This window comes from Polyodon spathula, chromosome 7 (assembly GCF_017654505.1).
Source record: "Polyodon spathula isolate WHYD16114869_AA chromosome 7, ASM1765450v1, whole genome shotgun sequence".
NCBI lineage: Eukaryota > Metazoa > Chordata > Actinopteri > Acipenseriformes > Polyodontidae > Polyodon > Polyodon spathula.
The window spans coordinates 30,693,589-30,719,607 of NC_054540.1; the positions used below are offsets into that span (position 1 = coordinate 30,693,589).

At 37.1% G+C, this 26,019-nt stretch overlaps 1 protein-coding gene across 1 annotated transcript in view; it reads left to right on the forward strand.

The window, feature by feature from the left end:
* Nucleotides 1–7,338: 7,338 nt before the first annotated feature.
* si:dkey-82f1.1 (DENN domain-containing protein 2A) overlaps nucleotides 7,339–26,019 on the forward strand; it is a 58,436-nt gene continuing 39,755 nt past the window's right edge. The window contains exon 1 of the mRNA XM_041255264.1: nucleotides 7,339–7,744. The gene's annotated coding sequence lies outside the window, so the exon portion shown is untranslated. The remainder of the gene's footprint in view (nucleotides 7,745–26,019) is intronic.

A 26,019-nucleotide genomic window follows, 5' to 3' on the forward strand; every position in this document is an offset into this window, starting at 1 on the left:
TATTTTTTTTCCATTACAAAGGAGAGAAGACAGAAGAAAGATTCCAACATGAAGACAAAAGAAATGACAGAAATGGAAGAACACATGAGGAAGATTGTATGACAGTGAGCTGAAAGAAGCTGTTTGTGTTTATACTCAGGCTTGAATGACAAGTCATGCATGAGGGCAATTTGATGAGGTTTCTTGTGAAAACATTTGTAAGACATTCACATTCAAACTTTCCAGCATGTTAGAAAATATAAAAATTGATGATTATTATTACTTTTACTTAATTAGATCATACATGTAAATATTGTATTCGTAATAAGCATGTGGTAAGTCTTTACTCGCTTGTTTATGTTAACGGTTATCATGCACGGAATAAGTCATTATACTGCAGATATCACATATAGCACTAGTGAAGAACGGCCTTGTTAGTTGTGAAACTTTATTCAAGATTAGCTAATGTAATTGCGGGACTAACTACAGAGGCATCAAACTCCTTAACTCATTTGTTATGTCTATACTATCGGTCAAATTAACCTGAACAATTTTTAGTTATGTTGCAAAAAATGTAACTGCTGTGTATCCTTTTTGTAAACAAGGTGTCAAATATAACTGGTCCAAGTTAATATTGAGTAAAGTTAAAAATAGTGAGGTGTACTAAGCTTAGAATTATATGTTTCTTGTTAATATTTTGTTGACAAAGATTGTGATATATACATGTATTCCTCTATCTGGGTTTCAGTTTGGAGGTACAAAGATATTAACTGCGAAGCTTTATTTTATTTATTTATTTGCGTGCTGTTTTACAATACATATTTAGAAAAGCTGTACAAAGATTATCAACAAATTCATCTGTATTGTTTTTGACAAACAGGTATTCTGCCACATTATCTGATATTCCTATCAATTAATGAAAATAATTAAAAATACAAAACAGTATAAGAAACCAAAAACATATCTTTAATGAATGGGGTTGTGTTCTACTTCTACCACAGAAACAACGCTTTTGCAGCCATGCACCGGGGTAATAAGGAGCCCATTCATTTCTTCAGCTGTACTCTTCAACTCGTCTCCCATTTGTCATCGAGATTTCATGCCTGCATATTGAGTAGCTTTTCTTGTTTACGATTGGCTGAATGTAAATGAGCCCCAAAATGAAGTGATAGCGCGCGGAGATTTTTCATTCCTATCTTTCGAGTCTGCAAAGTAAAAAAAAAAAAGGTAGGCGGTTAATTTTGTGTTAATGTTATTATTATAACTGTATATTAATGTTTTATATTGCTCTTTTAATAACGTGTATAGCGGGATTTTAAATACTAATAAACAGTTATAGAATATGTATCATACAAGCATATATTTTTTATTTTGCCAGGTCCAATTCATGTAATAGTTTAAAAATATATATCTACATACATGTTTTAAGTGCACTGTAGTTACAGTATTTAATGGCAATTCAAAAGTAGGCTGCTTTCGAAAAAAAAAGATGGTGTGCTTTAACGTGAAAAAAAAAAACAAGGTAGAAATACAATAACTACCATTTTATAGGACCTTTTTGTTTATATGTTTCATTATTATTATTATTATTATTATTATTATTATTATTATTATTATTATTATTATTATTATTATATTTTGGGGGCTGGGGGGCTGTGATGTATATACCAAACGACACTGCATCGGTACAGTCCGTTTCTTTTACATTATTATGATAATGATGATGATGATGATGATGATGATATAATTATTATTATTTATTATTATTATGATTTAATTAATAATATGTATAATAATAATATTAATCCTCTGTAAAATTAAAGTCATTAAAATGGACAGATACACACAAAAGAAAAATGTATTAATGACAATTACTGTGCAAATGGGTAATAACAAAAACATTTATAAGACTAAATATAAATTAAATGTTATGTTGTAATGATGTACAATTCGCGGGAAACAGCTGACAATGTAATTGGTTGTGTAAACTAAAACCAGTGTCCCCTGAATCCACGGCGTTGTGGGACTGGAGACCATTTGTTAGCTTTCGTTTGTAGGAAAGACAGGTGGCTTTTGGAGCCATACTGGAAAGCAGAATACAAATGTATGTATGATTTCCTCTGTGTAACTTTTATTAATACAGTAATATTAACCATTGGGTAACCCCATTATGTGTAAAAACAAAACAAAACAAAACAAAAAAAAAAAACAACAGGAAGGAACAATAATAAAAAAAAAGCCGAACTGAGCCTCAACAATAACAGCTTTATGTTTTCTCTTGATGATTAATACTGGTAACTAAATGTGCTGTCATCTTTGACCACAAGGTGGTGATCTAAGTACTACAGTAATACATACTGTACCGTATTTCTTAAACAAGCTGTGTAAATGACTTTTCAACTGCATCTAGAACTTCTCAGATTTTAAATAAAGATATTATTATTATTATTATTATTATTATTATTATTATTATTATTATTATTATTATTATATTAACCAATTTCTGGTATATTCATAAACTAGCTGGGGAAGAGTTAAGATGTGTCACAGTTAAAAAATATTGTTATAAACAGCAACAACAATAGACAGTTCCTAGAATTTCCATTAGGGGTCCCTAACCTATTGCAGATGCTGCATATTATTTAAAGTTAAACCCTGATCTAAACTTACAGGCAGTTGTTTCTGGACTCTAGTAGTAAGCAGTCATGTTGTGTGTGATGTTCCTCTGCCCTTTTTGTCATGGAAATGCAGTAACCAGCTCTCTGTTATTTACACTACGGAACACTACAGCATAATGTGGAATGTGTTGGCTTTCTAAAAGTACTGTTGTATTGTAATTGTCTGAATTGGAGGTCAACTGCCAAGGTCAAAGTTAAGTAGTACTGGAATAGTCTGTGGTGTACTAAACTATGCACTGCCTCATTTTACTAGACATATGCCAAGAGGTAGTAGTGCTTGGGGAGTTTTTTAATTTTTTTTAATTTTAAGGTAAAGGCAGGCAAGGCCAGTATGGAAAAACAGTAAAAGCCATGCTGATAAGGCAGTAAAAGCCATGCTGATAAGGCATGGTACAATGCAAAGAAAAAGCGTGGCGAAACCATGGTAAAATGCAAAATTACTGTGTTCACCATGGTCAGCTTTTATAAGGAGAAGACAAGAGTACCAAAGGAGAGACGTCAAGGGGAGTTAGATTGGATGACTTGGTTGGATGGAAGAAAAACAACAGCCCTATCCTTAGGCCAGGGAAGATGGTACACTGTCCATGAATGTACAGCTGTGTGCACCCTGTATTTACAGAGGTACAGTAGGCCCGCTCTGTTTCATTGTGCAGAGAGACTTTCTCAGCCTAAAGTACGTCAGTGAGATGTATAAACCACACAAAAGTTAAATTACAGACAAGAACATTCAGTCTTCCTTTTTGAATTGGTACTGGATTGACACTATTTCCTGGTGTTTTATTTTTCATTCAGTTATTGGCTCATAGAAATTTAAAAATATTATTCCCTTTTTTCCTGTGACTTGGCAGTGCTCAGAGTTATGCTTTATAATGTCCTACTGTTACCAGCAGTAGCAGGGACATGCTTGGATTAAAGGATTGGCCATGAAAAAATGTCTACAACAGCCAGTGCAGTGCATTTTATTTCTTAACAATCTGAAACCTATTGCTCAGCTTTTGAATGGTAAGACTGAGCCATTCGATCTTTTACAGTTTATTCTCATGTTTTAGCACACTAACCTTACTGGGGCAAGTGTTATAATACTTTTAAATTAAACATGAGCCAGTTGAAAAGTCTGTATTTATTTAGGGCCCTATAATGAATGCAGCTGTGAAAGTTATGTATAGTTTAACACACAAAAAAGTACAAAGAAATTCTTATGTGGCATAGTAGTGTCTTGGTCAATGGCAGAAATATTCAGAAAACAGCAATTCAGTACTTTGGCGCACTTGTATTACACAAACAAAAAGTTTTAAACAACAATCCAATCAAAGCACTGCAAAAACAAAACAGCACCCATGCTACGGCTATCTCAGTGCATGAACAGAGAACACAACCTGCTGCTCTCTGTCTTCTGTCTACACTAACTCTCAATCCTGTTCAGGCTTGGCAATGCCTTCACTGAACTATCTTCCTAACTTTCTCCCAAACAGTCTTTGTTTCTTTTTTAAATGGTGTGGTGTCTTCTCTGGGTGGTCAATTGACTGATTGATCAGCCAACCAGGAACTGCATGCCTCTCATTCTCGGGCTGATCAATCAGACAATCAGCCTCCCCAGAAAGACACCACACCAAACCAATTTAATGTAGTTACCATGTGGCTGTTACAGTGAGAACATTTATGCCTAAAAAACAGTTTGCCCAACAGGAAGGGCAATTTGTAATTCAAACGGTAACGGTAACATTGCTTCATGATAACTGGCTTCATTTTACACAAATCTTCAAACTTTTATCATACACTCCTAGCCTCACATAGACCAGTGGTGCACAAAGTGTGGTGCACAACCCCCTGAGAGGGGGGGGTCGGAGAGTCATTAAGGGGGTTGCGGCTATGACTAAAGGGACAGTTCTATAAAAATTAAAAAGTGTTTTTTTTTTTGGTTTTTTTTAAAGGATAAAAAATGTTCAATACATAAATGACAGCTAATTAGTCCAAGTTCCTACCATTCAAATGAGCCATTGATTATCACTCCAGGACTTGTAGAACCAGAGAAATGATGCTTGAAGCGGCGAACGTCAGTGAAACTGCAATGAACAGAGCCGAAATGGCGGCTTCCCTGTATGGGGGGGCCCCAGTGTAAAAATAAAGCATTCATATTTTAACTTTTTTTTTTCAAAACGCATACATTTTATCTGAATGTACAATTTTGAAAACTTGCAAGATTATGCTTTAAATCATTAAGTCCAGAAAAAATAAAGTGTCACCAGGGATGGCATATAAAAAGTTTGCACACCACTGATATAGACATTTCAAAAATTGATTTGGCTACAATACGATACATGTATACAAATATTTTAACCTGTACATGCAGTCTTTTGTGTTTTTTATAAACATTCACACAGTAAACCACTTGAAGAAATAGGATAAATATGTTTTCTAGCAAAAGGTGTACGCTACATAAAATCATAGATCACACTGTAGTTTACGAATAAATGTAGACTTTTTTTTAGCTTGTATACGATGAACAAAAAATGCTACAATCTAATAAAATAAAAATTAAATCTACATGCATGTCTAGCTAATCTCCATAATAATTACCATAAATTTACACAATATATGTGGAAAAAATTACTATGTCAAAATGCTATTTATAATAAAACTTGAAACCAATGATTCGCCAATAGTGATCTCTCAGTGCTTATAGTTGTTGTCAATCTGGATGCTCTCTTGCAGAGCTCCGCACTTCACGCTGGTCTGAACAGAACACGCTCTGCTTGGTCAAAAACACAGTTTTCAATAAGGCCTATTTTTAGCCTCTTTCTGAGTCAGGCCAATTTTGGTATGGAAGCCCTGTTGTACACGATACATGATGTATTTAATCCATTGTACTGTACTTTAGGCACTTTGTGCTCACAGGGAAGCAATCCAGACTTACTGAATGTAGGCAGCGAACAGAAATCACAGTTTAAGGATTGACTTGATCAACGTAAACTCTGCCAGGCTAAGTTACAGCTTTATAAGAGCATTTTGGTTACCATGGAACTACCCCTCAAAATACATGGGTGATTCAATCCAGGGAGATTCCCCTATACTGTAAATGCTCTAATAAAATCCATCTGTGGTTTATCCCAGTGGAGTAAGTCACATACAGGGGATAAAGAAATTACAAACACCTGCCATAATATTGTCAATAAAGTTTAGGCCACCATGGGCAAGGATAGCACTGAGCTGATGTAAGAAGTATGCAAGGTGTTCTAATGGTTCAGGGGGAATCATTTCTCAATTATTACCGACTACTTCATCAGGAAAGCTAGAGGTAAAAGCCTGTGCCTCCATGGTTTTTATTTTTTATATGTCATATTGCTGCACATGCTTTATTTTTAAACATAATCAGGATTGTTTTGAAATTTTCATCCACGTGTCCTTGGGTAAAAAAAAAAAATGGAAGAGCTTTAACAAGATGACACAGCGTGTTCTCATGGTTCAAGGGCCTGATTTTCAGTACTCCACTTCTTTCTCCAACATGGTGTACACATTTTTTTCTTTCAAAACCAGCTTGCAGGCTCTCTATGTCTTCAGTCCTCAGCTTTGAGAAATGCTGACTAAATCCAGGAGGCAGAGGTGTCTACTGAATGGGTATGATATAAAACATGTGCAGGCCTGTCTGGGTGCTCCCAGTGTTGTCAGCGATTCAAATCAGAAATGGTGATTGAGCAGTGCCAAGGTTCCCTGCAGCTAACACACATAATTTATAGTTTAATGAACAAGGGGCATCATTCCAATTTATCTATTTTCTTTTTTGAAGTAGTAACATTTTTCTCCTTAAAAGGGGGTTATTTAAACTTTTAAACAATATGCCTCAAGGGCACCAGCTATTGTTAGTTCTATTTCAAGGTGTCACAGATTTGTTAGTGAGTTGTCTTATTTTAGTTTAGTGAAAATTGGATTTAAACTGTATATGCTTTACCACAATCCCAGTCAGCTCTAATTACACTGATATCTGCCTCCCATTTTCTAAGCTCTAATCACTAAGCCACATTGCCTACCAGCCCCTCATCTCTAACCACTGAACTACTCTGCTTCCCACAACTCAGCTCTAACCACTAGACTACTCTTTTTCCTAGTCCTCAACATTAATAACTAAGCCTTACTGTACAAGTCCAAACGGTGTCTCAGTTCCCCTATTTAACCAGAGTTGGTACATATATATTGTTATAGGACTTATTATCTTCTATCTCTTACACATTTCACAATGACTCATGTTCTCATTTCAAAACAAACAGACCATGCTTAATCTCACTAGACCTGGGCTTTCACCACTGTGACACATATGTCCTCCAAATCCATCTGCAGACAAAGCTTTATTCCTATGTGAGTTTCAGAAACTGTAAAACTGATTTACAGAGAAGCATTAAGTTGGCTAGAAAATGAGAAATGAGTTTGGTGGAGAGATAAAACGTTGACTGCAAGCAAAATCTAGTAAGGTATTTTCTTTTCAGAAAAAAAATGATAACTTTTAAGAGCAATTAACTTGGTCCCAGAGGAGCCTATTATTTATCTGTTCAGTTACGCTTAGTTTGCTTCTTCCTGTTCTTGTCCTGTCCGAGCAGGGACACTTGGTTTCTATGACAACCGTAGCTCCATTTGAACAGCCAGCTGCAGATTAGCTCAGTGGTTGGGGGTGGTATGAGAGGGAGTGGTGGGAAAAGTGCAGAGAGAAAGAGACAGGCAACGTCATTGCAAGAAAGGACAGCCACATCGTCAGAGTAAGAGAGTATTTAAAAAAAGAGAGAGAGAGAGAGAAAGGCGTTTGGAAATCTAAACCTAAGCATCAAGCCTAAGACTGAAAAAAAAACTGGGTGCAGAAAAATTGCCTGGATTTGTTGTTTTTTTCTTTTCTTTTCCGGAGGCAGAAGAAAGGAAATCTACTGGAAGGAGTGGAGCTGATGGTCGTGGGGGTGGTACTGGGGGGGAGTTTGTAGAATTTTGTGTAAAAAAGTTTCTTGAAGGAAATCATGCAAGCAGATGCTGCCAGAGCTGGTGTCAGGTTTCAGAAAATGAGGGCCGATAGCAGAAACACTGCCACAGGGACCATCCAGCTGGGAAAGGTAGGATAGTCTAGAAATAAAAATGTTTGATACATATGAAAGCATATTTGTAAATTTTAAACAGGGTTCAACTGTGTCTCACTTTTTCAAAGGGCTAGGTCAATGCGATATAAATTTACAATAATGTATATTGTTTCTAAACTATGTATTGGTATGTTTTACATCTACAACAGATTGCATAAGCACAAGCAGTGCATTGATAGGAGAGCTGCAATGCACATGCATTATGAAGTAGATTATATAGTGTATTTAATAAAAGTTAGATTGCAAAAGTGTTTGAAGCAGAGTAACTTCTTCGATTAAGATTCTGGCTGTCAGTGCAAGTGGCATACTGTTACTACCGTCTAAGAAAAATGTATGTAGTAATACATCAGTATTCAATTAGCATGCTAAATGTACAGTTCTGTAGAACCATCAGCATTTTTATTGTGTAGCCCATGGGGTGGCAATAAAAGCACATATGTTATGTGGTAGAACCACATTGATAAAGAATAGTTCAATCTATTATTTTGAACCGTCTCATGCACTTGGGAGCAGCTGTCCAAGTATATCAAATATACTGTTTTATCCAGCAAGCATATGTAGAAAAGTCTGTCAAACTTATTTACACATTTGACAAGCTTTTACTGCATTCAAAACCACAATGTTCTGGCTCACAGTACTTCACACTAACCGCTAAGCCACACAGTGGAGACAGTCCTCCACCGTCATAACTGGAACTCACTGGGACTCCATGCCCTCAGCCTAAACTGACTACAACCACTGATGTTAAGAGCGCACATTATCCCAACCATTGTATCACACCACAGACTGAAGTCTGGAGAGGCTACATTCTGTTAATTTCAGTTGTGGATCTGTCTGCCGTTGTGCACAGGACAGCCAATCGTCCAAAAAGCTACTTGAAACGCAAGAGTTTGGTTAGGTTGACCTGCCAGGAGGAATGTATATTTAAAGTTTACTGGGGTATGGTTATTGTTGCCGTGGTTTGCGTCTCAGTTAGTTTTTTACAGTAGCTAGAGAAAAAAGGTTTTGGAAAGGTGGAGTAATATTTGTTTAACACCCCTACACCTTTGCTTTGTTTATTGCATGAAGTTTTCATTTTCCTTTTTACAAGCTAAAAGATTGCAAACTATATCCAAGTATACAAATTAAACAGCAGCTGAAAAGGGTTACACTAAGAGATGCTTTAAGTCTAGTACTGGGAAATGCCTGTACTAGTGGGGTGCATTTTATTGATCTTAATACCACCTCCCTTTATACTTGTGGACCTACTCAATCATAGACTCCTCCATTGTATTTTTTATTGTAATCAATGTTGTTAATAAAGAGGTGAATAGATGACCCCTGGGTCAGATACCCACCCCCCCACCCCCAAGATTTATCATTACTATTTCAGTTCTGACACAGTTTATGTTATTAGTTTACTGGGATACAGTAACTGCACCCATGTTTTGTGTCTCAGTTTATTTTTTGTGGCATAACAAGTTAAAGGAGAGGGGGTATTTAGTTCTGACATTGTTTATGTCATTAGAAAATAGTTCATGGTGTCTTTGTTATTTATTTGGGTCCTCATAGTTGTAACTTCAGAGCATTGTTCATTGAGTGAGGAAATGCGGTGGATTATCATTCTCAGCGTTTTGTATTTTGAAGGTCATTTAAGCCCTGCATGCTGTTTATTTACAGTGTGGCTGGCTCTTTTGAAATTTAAGAGAAAACCCCTTGTCCTTGCTCATATTATGTGGCAAAAGATCTTATTTGATCTTCTGTTGAGACAGCCTAGGGGGACAGTGTGATACTTCTGCAACTGGCATGGTGCATGAGAACCAAAGGCTCTCTACAGAAAGCTATATTCTAAATATTACTGGAACCTTTTTGTTTTAACAAACTCACATTTTGAAGTACCAGTACATCCAATTTGGAGCTGTGAATTCAATTGGTAAGTTACCAAAATTTGAACCAAGACAGGTTTTTCTTAATGCACGCATCTCTTCAATATGTGTAAACAGCCCTGATTAAGTAGCATTGGTGCAGTGTTGGGATGGTGGAAGGACTGGTGACTAGTTAAGTCTTTCCAAACAGGGACTACCGTTTCAGTCCCAAGTGTCGGATTACATAACAGAACCCCAAACAAATGTTTCTCAGTAAACAGGCAGGATGTCCTGCAGACACAGGTTAGATTCGAGGGTCTGGAGCTGCTTTTTATTTTCCGTCTGAGGATTGAGTCAGAAATGCAGAAATACTGTGCAAACATTCGTAGGAAAGTGTAGGAACAGCAAGCCTAACTTTTAACAACTTTGTTCCTTGTTTAATTGTTAACTATTTCTAAATGTTGATTTTTTAGGTGTAATCCATACATGAAAGGTAGCACCTTTTAGAACATTTTTGGTAACACATTTCCAGTCTTCCTTAAATGAGTTTTACTATCAAAAAATGATTGCACTAATAACAACTGCAGGGGTCGGTGGAACAAAGTTTTCAGAGAGTTCAAGACTATGCCACTGTTCTGTGTGCACACCTGATGGTAACTTATAACAGTGCTGCAAGGTGTGACCCTCTTCTTTTTAAAATATTGAGCACATTTTACGAATTTGTGAAGGGCCCTTGCATAATAACATATAGTACTTGTACAAAAACAAAATATGTCAATCGATTATGACAAATCAAAGAAAATGCTATCCAGTAATCTTCAAAAACAGTTTCAGTTTTGAATAGTAACATATCCATAAAATGCTATAACCTGCAAATGCCTATTGGAAAATGTAAGAGATGAAGTGTTCATGGGGATCACTGCACTGTGGTGTGTGCCTGTTGGTGAATACTGTAGTAATTATAACATGCATTGTATCCTATCTCTCCCCTTCAAAAGAGACAAAGCTTGCCTCCTTTAGCTATAAAAACTCTTGGGAAACCCTCTCAGTCCCCTTCCAGTCTCTTTTTCTCTCGACTTCGTTCAGTAGTGTTCATGAAGCTATTCACTGGCAGCTTTCCCTAATAAAATTGCTCCATACACAACTTACTGTTAAAGAAAAGAAGTCTTCAGAAATAATATGCTGTTGTAATATTTCTACGTTTTTAAAATATTAATTGGGTACATCGTGAAAGACTTGCATTACAAATACATTACGAGACTTGAAATGGAAACAAGTCTATGAATTAAAAGTTAAGATTTGATGTAGACTTTAAAGACATGTTAAAGTTACACCTGGAACACTTTGATTTGTACTGTACTAATGAATGATGGCTAATAGATTGCTGCTGCTGGCTGAAATTGCAAGTGCCCTGTTTGGGAGCATCTTGTGCTTATTGTATACGTAAAGTACTTCTGCAGGTTTTTTGTAGCAGTATTTATTCATTCTCTATAAAGAGCGATTGGTTGGTTTGTATAGAACTGCAATTCTTTAAGTTTTGCTCACTATTCATTTAAAATATGTTAATAGTTCATTGAAATGTCCAGTAAGAGAATGTACTGTAAGCTAGAATAATATAAGTGTTCTACTGAAATCCAACAGGATTTCAGGGCAATATTGTAGTGTTGAAAACATGCCTTTCCATGCAGCAGTTGAGGATTATAGTATTTTTTCTGCTAAGTCCTCATGACAACGGCACTGTAGTATTGTGGTGATCTAAGCCATACTTAATGTACTACTTGAGGTTGTTCAAAATCTGAAACTAGTAAATATTTTTACTAAAATTGTACATTACTGGCTATTCAGTAATAAGTATTTTAAAGTACTATTCGTACAGGGCTAAAAAACAGGGGGTCCTCAGAGTTGTCAAAAGCAGAGGATGTCCAGTAATCTCCCAGATGTGGATTGGTTTTCTTCAGGAGAAGGTACATTTTTAATTAAATTCAAAATTGTGGCCAGAGGAGGCACTTTTGCATGTGATCTGTGAACAATGCATTGGATGTAAAACTCGCACAAAATATTAATAATAATAACATTTATTTTTCTGTGTACAATTAACTAAGTTTGAAATCTACATTTTTTCCTTTTCCCTAAACAAACAAGATTTACCAAAAAAAATCATGTTACAAATAAAAAGAAATTGCAAAACTTATCAAGTGCAGTGACGATCGAAGCACTTCGCACCACAAGTTGTTCTCTGTGCGTGGAAACCACATTTTCCCAAGCTGTCTGTGAAAACAGCACAAGAACGCTACACATGGCTAATGTGCATATCGACCTCCTCCTTTCCCCTTCATTTGCATGGCGTCAGGTGAAAAGAGGGTCTTCTCGAGTAAAATAAACTGAGCCAACGGAAACCCGAAATGTATAGGGTCATTTTTCATTTGGCTCGAGCACAATGTCTCGAGAAAAATTAAAACACACATGGAAACTCTCCCATTGACAATCGTTTTGACTAGAAGCCTCTTTCAGTGTCTGTCCAAATTGCGAACACGACAACTGCCTTGAATTTTCATGAATCTTCTCAAAACTCTTATCTTGATTTAAATTAATTTGATTATGAGCACCATCTGTACATGTGCACTGGTTTATGGTAAAGAATAACAAATATCTATATTTTTACATTGATTTTAATTTCGAAGGCACATCAGCCTGGGCAACAGATGGCCCCCTGACCAAACTCTGCATGTTGCTGTGAGCAGGCAGCCCTTATTTGCCGGGTTGCCAGTTGTTTCCAAGGGGAGGGTAGCAGAATGCTCCTTCAGCATACATGACAGCTTCTGCTTCCTTGAATTCCAATGCATTCTGCCTTCCCAGGGTGCCCAGATGCTGTTATTGTCATTCAGTCCCCCCTTCCCAACTCCCCAGCACTGCGCTAGCAAGCTGCTGCTCTTCAAAGGATTTGAAACATGTCAGGACTGAAGAGAGGGTTGAGGGGATGGTGATAAAACACAAGGATTTTACAAAGGGGGGTTGATACAGAGATCAATAAAGTGTTTGAATCAGTGTTTCAGATGGCAAATCAGTCCTTCATGGAGGATAATGTGTAAGGCAATTTAATCGCCTGTTATTGGTGGCTGACAATTGTTTGTGGGACTTCAGGGGCTCTGTTTTTTAAGCAGAAAAGGCTAAAATCCGTTTCAGAAATAATAGAAAACTTTTTGCCTTTGCACTTACTTCAGAGTATGGTTTATCATGTATCATTATGATTTTGGTATCTTTATAAAGAGGTTGAGTATTATGGTGCATGACCAAATTCAGTACATAGCTTAACTTGAAACTTGGATGGTGTAACAATGAATCACACAAGTGGAATTTATAAGGGGATCTAGATGGGACGAACGATCCAATACATTTTATTAAAAATTGTACCGAGTGATGGTCTTTTATATGTGTTCTTCCGAGTTTGAAGTGGATCAAAAATAGCTGACTGGTGACAATCTAGGAGTACTTTATAGGTGGATAGATACTTTTAAGTAGAACTCCAGTATTATACACTGTCACTCAGTCAGGAGGGGGTTACCCAAGCTTTTGCCTTGCGAAATCCTTTAGGGAATAGTTTAATGTGGTCGACACGTTAGTACGGAGAGAGACTATTATAGGGATCTGAATTTTTTATAAACATGCAGAAATTGCAGAACACAGAGGACCATTGTGATCTTCAGTGGCACTACAATGGTTGCTCTAGGATTTCTGCATCAGTAGTAAACTATGAAATAATGCTGCTAATCCATTGCAGTACAGTTGTAACAGTGAGTTTCTGGAACACTGTGCAATGTTTATCCAAATGTTTGCTGCAATGCTGATAATGCTGGGAGACCTTTAATGAACTTTCCAGATTGTTTATTTCTTCCATATATATGCCAATACATGTCTAATATTTGAAGCAGTTTCAGACGGCCATGCTAAGGGTTTGATTTGTACATCCTTAACCCCATTGGGACAACTGTGAATTTTTATATAACTCTTTTGAAACCAGGGACTGGCTCAGTGTCTTCCTAAAATCTGAAATGTAAACCTTGTGATTCTGTTGTTTGCAAAAAAACATTAGCTCAAGACGAGGCCATTTTGATTTCATTTAACCATTAAATGTTCCCATGCATTTTTACTATTTTTAGGCCTAAATAAAACAGGTTTTTCTCTTGTCTTCTTGTAGGAAGCAAAGAGTTTTCCGCTTTCCGTATTACAACACTAGTTCTCAAAAGCACCAATAAGACATTTGTACTAGAAAGGTTATACAGGATTTATATTGTGTGGGCAACTGCATGGCTGAATATGCTATGTTATGTTTTTGTTTTCTTTTTCTGTGTAGTCTTCTTCAAGAATAGCATGATAATAATGATCTGTTTTTTTAATATACTGTACCTTTGATCCTTACCTTCCATAACCTTTTATAATTACTGTGAGAGCTCATTAAGTTTGTTTTTTTACTGTTTTTTTAATTCTGTAAAACTCTCAGTTGTTAACCTTGATTGTTTCTGTAACATAAACAGCATCCCTTTACTAAAACTTTGCAATGCATAGCGGATCTAGCCCAAAAGAAGAAAAAAACAAATGTTGGTAAACTTGTCAATGCTCAAATATTGGACGTTACTTTATTCCTTGTTTGTGAGATTTTTAATGGGACCAGTGAGATGGATTTATAAAGGTGTTGTTACAAGTGTCGGCATCAATGCTGAAGGTGAGGAAGGCAGGGTGATAAAAGCTTCATACTGTATTTCAAAGTGTAATGTTACAAAATTACCAAAACTATTACTGTACGTAAAAAAGATGAAGTGAATACAATTTTAGTTTGTTTTATATAATTGAAAGAGATTTATCTTAAAGGTAGCATCCTAATGCATTAGTAATCATTTAGAAGCTCATATTGTTGCATAATTTGTTCTGTATATCTTAGTTGAGCTCATTTATCTAGTTAATATGCCACAACTTTTTACTTGCCAAATGATAAATTATTTAGCAACTGTGGTTAAGATAACACATGTGTTTTTTTTGTTTTGTTTTTTTGGCATTTATGCAGTAAGAGCATTACGCAATTGCATTTTGTAGTTTTTAAAACAGATTTTTTTCGGTTTTAGAAATCTGTAATTTGTTAGTTTGTTTTTCATAACCACAGTGTTTGATATATTGACAGCAAATATGATGCTAGAAATGCATGAGAAAAATAACAAAAAAACTCTTTCTAAACAGTTTCAAAGTGCTTTCAGAAAAAATGGTACAACTTGGCACAATGTAATAGAAGCAAACTAGGAACATTGTAAGTTTAAAAAAAAAATCTAAATGTAGGCTTTTTGAGTAGTTTTTCTTTTCAACACAAACTGAACTGGAATATTTCAAAATATATTTAATGTTTTCATTAATAATTAAAGAAAAACAATATAAATAAAAGACTAAATATTTTTAGTTATTCTAATTTAATAAAAGGCACTTACATTGAACAAAAATATAAACGCAACATGTAAAGTGTTGGTCCCATGTTTCATAAGCTGAAATAAAAAATCCCAGAAATCTTCCATACGCACAAAAAGCTTATTTCTCTCAAATTTTGTTCACAAATTTGTTTACATCTCTGTTAGCGAGAATTTCTCCTTTGCCAAGATAATCCATCCACCTGACAGGTGTGATATGTCAAGAAGCTGATTAAACAGCATGATCATTATCCAGGTGCAACTTGTGCTGGGGACTATAAAAGGCCACTCTAAAATGTGCAGTTTTGTCATACAACATAATGCCACAGATGCAGGAATGTCCACCAGAGCTGTTGCCAGAGAATTGATTGTTCATTTCTCTACCATAAGCCGCCTCCAACTTCGTTTTAGAGAATTTGGCAGTACGTCCAACCGGCCTCACAACCGCAGACCACGTGTAACCATGCCAGCCCAGGACCTCCACATCCGGGTTCTTCACCTGCGGGATCATCTGAAACCAGCCACTCGGACAGCTGATGAAACTGTGGGTTTGCACAACCGAAGAATTTCGCACAAACTGTCAGAAACCGTCTCAGGGAAGCTCATCTGCGTGCTCGTCGTCCTCACCAGGGTCTTGACCTATCTGCAGTTCGGCATCGTAACCGACTTCAGTGGGCAAATGCTCATCTTCGATGGCCACTGGCATGCTGGAGAAGTGTGCTCTTCATGGATAAATCCTGGTTTCAGCTGTACCGGGCAGATGGCAGACAGCATGTATGGTGTTGTGTGGGCGAGTGGTTTGCTGATGTCAATGATCAAATGAAGCGCTTTTTTTCAATATAGAGATCACAAAGGGAGATAATACCACTATTGTGCCAAATTCCAAATGGCAGATCCTCCACAGAAGGAGGGAACATATGATTATTGTCTGTGGGAGCGAATATTGAGAGAGCAACAAAGTTAAAGGCCCGTCTGAGCTGTTTCCAAATTTTAGAGAATTACAGACTGTAGGACTGGTTGTAAACTTGGAGATAGACATAGACAGATGGAGGGAGGAACATAGAAGGCCTGGTAAGGATGAGGCAAGACATAAAGAAGCCTCCATGGACAACAAGGCTAGGGTATCGGGTCCCTACTGAGGAAGTTGCCAGAAGGACTTAATCCACAAAGTGGCTGACCAGAAGTAGTACTGAAAATTAGGTAGGGCCATCCCTCCCAGTACTCGAGGTCTCTGAAGCAGAGCCTTACGGATACAAGGAGACTTTTTATTCCAAATAAATGAATAAATAAATTTGTCTAGGGAGGTGAAAAAAGATTAGTGATAGACAGGGATACATATATGAACATTCCTTAGTAGAACTTTGTAACTCTTTGACAAATGTTTTGACTTGAAGTCTTTCTAAATAGCCCTGTGTTGCATTGCGTCCAACACACTGGGCAGAGAAACAAAACATCTGTCAAATAATTTTTAAATGTCTCTTAATATTACAACATGTTCTACCAAATGAAGGCATTTCAATCTAGACTATAGCCCGATTTGCACAGGACTAAAAATCACCACATAAACATGCGATTTAAAATTTTTACGGACATCAGTGAAATATGGTCCTGTGCGAACCGTCCATTTATTTTTATCCCAGATAATATTCTCAGAGGTACACCCGATTTTTTTTTACAGGCCATTGGGACCTTCTGTAAAATTTCAAACTCAGATGTCCATATGTCATAGAATGCATCACAAATCACCTGAATGTTTAGTGGATGTTGTAACTCTTGTTCACATATGCATGGTGCTGCGGTGATTTGTGTGCAACATATGTGCGATCGATGGCTCCCATTGCTCTGGAAATCCAGCAATGTCATAAAACTCGCTTTTAATATTTTTGCTTCTGATTAAGTGGGATATAATCGTTAAGCATCTATCAAGACACCCATGACCCTTTGAAATGACCCAGAGACACAGCGGGATAGTGCTGCCAAGCGAACACCACAGATTCTCTTTTAAATTCGCATGCAAACAAAAGACATAGTGGCAAAAAGCACTGCTTGTTAAAATATTATTTAATAACAAAATAGGCACAACGAATCAGTCCTACATAACCAAGTTAAGTTGTTCATTAATACTGGAGTTATCAATTACGAACTTTTGAAAATCCCCCCAGGTGGTATCACATAGTGAAATATATACACATATATATATATATATAATATATATATATATATATTATATATATATATATATATAATATAGATATATATATATATATTTACAATGTAAATTTATATATGTTTTACTTTATATATATATGTATTAAAACGTATCTACTAAAACAACAAATGATATCAATAATTATCTAGACAACATAATATAATGTATTCTAGAAACCTACATTTGTATTTATACTGTATCTTAAATGTCTATAACATTCTGTCCCTATATACAATCCCTATATACTATATACACTACATATAGGGTAGATATCAACAACCTGTGTAAAGTTGGCTAGTCTGTGGTCCGAGGGGTCATACAGATCTGCCACAAACACATTTTAATCAGCTGATGCATTTACATTCCTACAGCTCAGTTAATTCAATCACTTTTTCTAACAAACGCCACTGTTTCAGTTTGCTCTCAGGACAGCAAAATGATTTACTAGAAGGGGGAGGTTGTTGCTGTAGGCTTGGCATGCCTTTACTTCTCCTGTTTTCAAAGCTGAAGCAAGACACTCTACACAGCAGGGGGAGATTTTGAACCCCCTCCTCACCCCACACACACCCCCCTCACACACACAACAAACACACCCAGGCCCCCTTGCAGAACAACTTACTTTTTGACTTGTTGAAAACAAAGGCTGGGATATTAACAGCAGGTTAAACATCCCTGCACTTTACCGCTCTGCTGTCATCTCTCCTTCACTGTTACATAGCACTCTAGTTATGAGCACTAGAACACAGCTTAGATATCAAACCCTGCAATGCTCTATACCAGTGCTTTTCAGCCTTTTTTTTTTTTTTTTAAACTGTACCCCTTCTGACTGGAGGGTTCAGCTCTAGCACTCATTTACAATGTTTGCTGTGCTGAATGTTACGACAACTGCAGTAAAATGTAGACTAATCTGATTAACACACACTATATATAGTGTTATATACACTATATATCTGGCCATGGACTTAATAAAGATCACCAACTCTGTCACCAGCAAAGCAACCCCAGACCATGACACTGCCTCCTCCATGCTTGACTCAGGGAAGCTCATCTGCGTGCTCGTCGTCCTCACCAGGGTCTTGACCTATCTGCAGTTCGGCATCGTAACCGACTTCAGTGGGCAAATGCTCATCTTCGATGGCCACTGGCATGCTGGAGAAGTGTGCTCTTCATGGATAAATCCTGGTTTCAGCTGTACCGGGCAGATGTCAGACAGCATGTATGGTGTTGTGTGGGCGAGCGGTTTGCTGATGTCAACGATCAAATGAAGCACTTTTTTTCAATATAGAGATCACAAAGGGAGATAATACCACTATTGTGCCAAATTCCAAATGGCAGATCCTCCACAGAAGGAGGGAACATATGATTATTGTCTGTGGGAGCGAATATTGAGAGAGCAACAAATACTCGGCGGTTGGACCCAAATATTTCAAATTTTTCACTCATCGGTCCTGTGGCAAAGTGGCTAGTGGAGGAGAACAGGTGTAGCGGTGATGCAATGCAGGAGTGACAGGCAGACAACAGTTTCCAGTGAAAAGGTGCTTTTATTTATAATCCAGGTCTGGTAACCGTAAAATAATAAATCCCCGACGATACACAACAATGTGTAAAGCGCGGAGATAACCAAAACAGGGCACAGTCTAGAACAAAAATGAACCCACGGTCACCAGTCCTCGGTGAGTGCAGACGTGAGGGTGGGTGGTGAATACACAGATACGGTGGTGTGCAGGGGTGCTCTGGACAGTGCTGACCCTTTGTGACAGCTCCGGAGTAGTGCTCTAACTGTCTACAGTGAAACAAACACAGATAGTTAATAAACAAACACAACACGTAATCACAAAAACACTGCAAGTTCCACTCTCGCTCCTTCTTCCTCCAAACTTTCTACCCAAACGAAGGAAAAGATCAGCGTTATCCTGGCCCCTATATGTAATTCCGCATGATATCTAGGTAAACGGTTGCAGCTGCCTTATTACTTGCAGCTGCCTCTCGTTTACCTTTCAAATCAATACGGTCTTACAACAGAGTCGCGCTTCATTCCAGGCTGACCCACTTCCCTGACCCGGAAACGAACTGTCAGGCCAGCCCTTCCAGATACTTCTCCTCTCGTTCTTTAGCGCCCTCACAGGTCGGGAGGAAGATTCATCACCAGAACTCATGTTTCTGTCACAGGTCCATAAGACCGACTTCCACTCCTCAAACGTCCAGTTTCTGTGTTTTTTGGCCCAGGCAAGTCTCTTCCTCTTATTGCACTCTTAACAATGGTTTCTTTGCAGCAATTCTTCCAGTTAGGCCAGCTTCACGCATCTTCTCTGAACAGTTGATGTTGAAACATCTGTACTTCTAGTAGCATGTAGCTGAGCTTGTATTTCAGGGACAGTTAATTGCCGGTTTCGCAGACTTGTGACTCAGATGAACTTGTTCTCTAATTCTGAGGTCACCCTTGGCCTGCCTGACCTTGTTCGGTCCTTATGAGTGCCAGTTTCTTCAAATCGTTTGATGGTCTTGGCCACAGCAGTTACAGACACTTGCAAAGTTCTTGCAGTTTGTCTTAAAGATTGACCTTCTTTGCTTAACTGAGCGTATTTTGCCATTTTCTGCTCCCTTACATGCAGGAATGACAAACTTATGCCTATGCTACCTATATTTATAGTAATCATGGACCCTCACCTGTTAACAATAATTGGTGACAAAAGGTTAATTAGGTAACGTGCTAGTTAACTCAGAGAACATCTAACAAAGACACTTTTATACTTAGGCCAGTGTTCTAACACTGTGTTATACATGCAATTCACTTATGATTATCAGCTTATATAAGTACATGCATCATATAATGAAATATTAAGTGTTTTTTTTTTTCTAGACAAGTTTATACAGTTAAAAGCATTGATAATCATGAAAAACCTGGTTTCAAGCAGGTGTACTCAAAGTTTTGACTGGTACTGTATGTGTGTGTGTGTATATATATATATGTGTGTGTGTGTGTGTGTGTATATATATATGTGTGTGTATGTGTATATGTGTATATATATATATATATATATATATATATATATATATATATATATATATATATATATATATATATATATATACACACACACACACAGTGGATCTCAGAAATATTCACCACCCTTGGACTTTTCCACATTTTATTGTGTTACAACATGGAATCAAAATTGATTTAATTAGTATTTTTTGCCAATGATCAACACAAAAAAGGTCCATAATGTCAAAGTGAACAATACATTTTGTTCTAAATTAATTACAAATACAAAGCAGAAAATAATTGATTGCATAAGTATTCACCTCCTTTGCTATGACACACCTAAATAAGCTCTGGTGCAACCAGTTGTCTTTAGAAGTTACATAACACCGGGTAACACTTTTTTTTTTTTTTTTTTTTTGTTCCTGGGTAGTAAGTGTTATTTCCTAATTGCTTATGCCTCAAAAGTATAGAAAATGGCTATTATTCCCCACAAACTTTGCTTTTGTGACCAGGACAGTGATATTTCAAAATATCACTATTTCCAATGGGAAAACTGGCAAATGTGTGTCTTTTCGTTCACATAAAGTCAGTAAAAAACAACATATGAATCCAAATTAACATGTATTTATACTAAAGTAATACAAAAATGACTACAGAAGATTTAGAAGTGAGTAGTTTTTCGAGTAAATACAGTACAATCGTAAATCTCGAAAAGCTACTCACTTCTAAATCTTTTGTAGTCATTTTTATATTACTTTAGTATAAATACATGTTAATTTGGATTCATATGTTGTTTTTTACTGACTTTATGTGAACGAAAAGACACACATTTGCCCGTTTTCCCATTGGAAATAGTGATATTTTGAAATAACACTTACTACCCAGGAACAAAAATTGTGTTACATAGTGTAATTAGTTGAATGGAGTCCTTCTGTGTGCAATTAAGGTGTTTCACATGATTTCAATTTAAATACACCTATCTCTGGGAGGTCCCACAGTTGGTTAGTACATTTCCTAACAAAAACTACATCATGAAGACGAAGGAACATTCAAAGTAAATCCGGAATAAGGTTCTTCAAAAGCACCAATCAGGGGTAGGATTATCCCCCAGAGCACAGTAAAGTCCATTGTTAACAAATGGAGAGAATATGGCACAACTGTGAATCTGTCTAGAACAGGCCTTACTCAAAAACTGAGTATCCGGGTGAGAAGGGCACTAGTCAGGGAGGCCACCAAGAGGCCTATGGCAACTCTAAAGGAGTTACAGTCTTCCACGGCTGAGCTGGGAGACACTGTGCATATGGCAACAATAGCCTGAGTGCTTCACAAAACTGGCCTTTATGGGAGAGTGGCAAAAAGAAAGCCATTAAATCTCGGCTAGAGTTTTCCAGAAGGCATGTGGGAGACTCTGAGACCAAGTGTAAGAAGATTCTATGGTCTAATGAGACCAAAATGGAGCTTTTTGGCCTCAACGCTAAGCGCTATGTTTGGCGGAAGCCTAACACCGCGCATCATCCTGAGAACACCATCCATACCATGAAGCATCTGTGTATCTCTGCATCTCTCTTCTCTGCATCAGGGCCTGGAAAGCTCATGAAGATAGAGGGCAAAATGGATGCAGCAAAGTACAGAGAAATCCTGGAGGAAAACCTGCTGAAGTCTGCAAGAGACCTGGGATTTGGGAGAAGATTCATCTTCCAGCAGGACAATGACCCCAAACATACAGCCAAAGCCAAACTGAAGTGGCTTAAAAACAAAAAGGTCAATGTCCTGGAGTGGCCCAGTCAAAGCCCGGACCTCAATCCAATTGAGAATATGTGGAAAGAGTTGAAAATTGCTGTTCACCAATGGTCCCCATCCAACTTGACGGAGCTTGAGCAATTTTGAAAGAAGAATGGGCAAAGCTGGTAGAGACTTATCCAAATAGACCCATGGCTGTAATTGCTGCCAAAGGTGCCTCTACCAAATAGTACTCAAGGGTGTGAATACTTATGCAATCAATTATTTTCTGTTTTGTATTTGTAATTAATTTAGAACAATCTGTAGCTTTTATTTTTCACTTTGACATTATGGACTTTTTTGTGTTGATCAGTGGCAAAAACTCCTAATTAAATCAATTTTGATTCAATGTTGTAATACAATAGAATGTGGAAAAGTATATTTATAATTTATTTCACTATAGTTTGGGACTGACAAACTGCTGGTTTAGGACAGAATACCAAACAGTAATTCTTAAAACTTTTAATTGCCTTTTAAAAGTCTGTAGAAGCACAGAATCAAAAGACAGTATTTGGCAAATTTATTATAAATAACCAAAATACTATTTACTTACCACTTACCATCCCAGCATAATTATGTGCCATTTAAAATGTTTACAACATCAAAAACATTAAGCTTAAGATAAAACTGTAATAACTAAAAATGATAAACTTTTTTTAAAGCCAGCATGAAAATGATCCAAAGGGACTGGGTATAACTTTGCACTTTCTGTATACTCTTTTGTGTGTTATCCCTTTCTTTTCCTTTTGCAAGTAAGAAATGTGTCCATTTTTGACTTGAGAAACGATACACAGGATAATCTGAATGTACTCTACTAAACCAAATTAAACCAGCCACTATTATTGCTATGGAAATGCAACCACGCCTAAATCTTGCATGTGTAAAGGTGGATGATCATTTTGAAACTATAGTCAGGCTGTAACCTTTGAGCTGGAGAGTTTAGAGATAATATGTAACACTGGTAAAAAAAAAAATAAAAAAACAACACACAACAATTCAAGGTCATTATTTTCTGTCTTTCATTTTAATTTAGATGTTCTGTGTACCCACCATGACTCTTAGAAATACCCAGAGGGGTATGGATACCCCCTGTTGAAAACCCCTACCCTAGACAGTTTTACATTTTTTTTAAATATGTGTATTATAACGAAGGTCATTACTGTCTTATTATTCATACATGTGTGTCCTCTAGCAAATGGCAATTATAACCTCCAACTGCTGTAGGTAGTTGCAGGATTATACCATGTGGGCCAATTATGTTTAAATAATGAGTTTTTTTCTTTACTGGGGCTTAAATACACTTTTCTTTTTAAAGTGATATTTTTGCATTTAACTTTACCTGCCATTTCTTTGTTGATGCAATAAAATGTTTACATCTGTGTGGATATTCAGATCACTGCCGTTGCTAGGGTTTTCTTTGACGATTATAAAAAGGGAATTCTGAAATTAAAAAAAAAAAATAATCTAAACTCACGAAGCAAACGCCATTCCCACTGCAAAGATACAGCTTTAACTTTACTAATGTCACAAAGTTTGAAGATGGAGCATATCGTTAAAACACAACAAGATATGCTGATTGTTCAAATTGCAATGGCCCCCACCCTCTATATTTTCCTTCTTACAGAATCCATCAACATCAAAATATATTAATGCTAGATTCTGTAATGCAGACCACTTCCATATCAACACCAAACGTGTCTCTCTAGGTGTGTGTCACACTGCTAACCTAGGCCTCAGTTGTAATGCATTGTTTTAACTGAACAGATATCATACAGGAGCAAATCATTCACAGCTGCCTAAATGAGCACAAAAACCTTTTCTTCTTTAACAGAACATTTAACCCTATATCTTACACAGCACTAAAACCCCTTAATTCACAGCTCTACAGTCTAATGCCCCACCCCTTTTAATGTACGTAAACACAGGGCACCACATTACCAGTGGTACAGACACAATGTGCATGTCCTGTAGGATTTCCATGAGCTGCCAGATAACACTGTTTACTGAGTGTAAGGAAGAGAGCGATCCCCACTGAGTGGAGCTAGCCCCATGCATAATCTGTCTGGCTCAAGTCCAGAGCCTGTTATAGGATCTAGCTGGGAAAATGGGGCCCCAGACCATCAACAGAAAATTGGCTTCACTGAGCTGAGATCAAATTCCATTATTAGTTTTATTTTATTTGACTTTTTCCCTGTAAAAGTCCTGCTAAAGGTGCCCCAATATATGAGTACCACATTTTAATCATGTTATACCATGTGTTTTTCATTATTAAACCAAGGACATTAAGCATAATATCACCAACTGATTCTGGCTAACCATTGCCAGACTATGCTTGATACATCAGCTAAGCCATGCTTAATATATCAGCCAAGGGACGAAACTTAGAATGCTGAGGCAGGTTAATTATGTCAAATCGGGAATCATAATCTGTGGTTCACCTTTTTAATGAATGAGAATTATAGGAGTGGTCGCACGTAGTCCTGTAAAATCTTGCAGGGCTCTTAAAAAAGGAAAGGTGATGTCATCCTGTTACAGTAAGTAAAATTATGTTTCACTGCTGAAAGAAGCTAAAATCGCTTGTGGCAATGGAGCCTGGTGAGTAAAGCAATGTAGCTGAATGGTTAGGACTGAGAACTTGAAGGCAGAGTGTGACGTAATCTTTAGAGCTAAGGGTCAGGAGGCTAAATGACCTAAAGGTTAGGAATGAGAACTGGAGGCTGAGATCAAGTTTGTGCTGGGATACATTGGGACCTTGTACTGTAGTAAGTGGTGAGAACTGGACAAGCATAGCAGTATGCAGACTGTACTGTAAGTATGCATAGCCTACACAAGTTTACTGTGGTATACAATGCAAATGAATAGCTGTGGTAAAGGATAGTACAATTGTAGTAAAAGCCTTGAAAACACACAGGCAAGTATGGTCAATAGAAGATATGTATGACAAATAAGAAATGCATAACATAAGCATAGTAAAAGTATAAGAAATTATCATGGTACATTGTTCCAGCTATCTTACCCCAGTTTGTAATTTGGCTTGTTGGAACTTAGCGTTAGCTTCCTTGGTTTGTTGGTTGATTTGTGGAGTTCACACTGCTGGACGTGGGCCCAGGACATGCCCCCACAGAACAAGGGGAGGCTGTCAGGGGAACAGTGTTATTTATTCCCCTCGCGCTGGACCCCTCGTTTGTGTTTTTATTGAGAGCAGCTTAGGAAAAGCAGCTGCCAGACATGCCCCAAAATTATGCAGTAGTGATAAAATGGGGGTCTTGGAGGCACTGGGTAAATAATGGCATTATCTGCAGGAAATGCAAGACCACTGTGAGCTGTTCTGTCAAGCTAAAAAGCTGCAAAGTTATAACTATTAGACCATGATGTCTCCCAGTATTTAACTTGTTAGGCCACCCTATCTCTGAGTCCTGGTTCCAACAATGTTGGTATATTATTCTACAAACTTACGGAAAATATAGTTCAACAGTGTTTCTTGTAAGTATTTTTAGAGTAACAAAAAACTTTGTAACAGTCCCTGAATACTGCATAGGCAGGTGTTGCATGAAGGATACTTGTTGTGTTATAAGTGCTTCACTATAGGAAACTGTACTTGTGGGTTACAAAATACAATATATGTGTAGTATTTCTGAGACTTTGTAATGTATTAAAACAGGTTTCATTACATGTTCTTTCACATTTCAGACTGGCATGCCAATTTCTAACTGGCATTTTCCATTACTTACTGTAATAATTGCCTTTCAATTCTCTCTGACTAAAGCATCTTACATCCAAACCAACTGCTTGTAAAGCTCCTAAATCTGTTCTTGTTCTATTAAAAACATTCGTTATTATATTTGAGTGTCTTTCATGTGTGTAGGAGCTATGGACTGCAGTGCATAAATCAGCCAGTATCAAATAAAATGGATGATTCTAGAGAATAAAAAACTACTGCACACACATAGGGATGGTCCTCATATGTTTATACAATCAACAGTTTA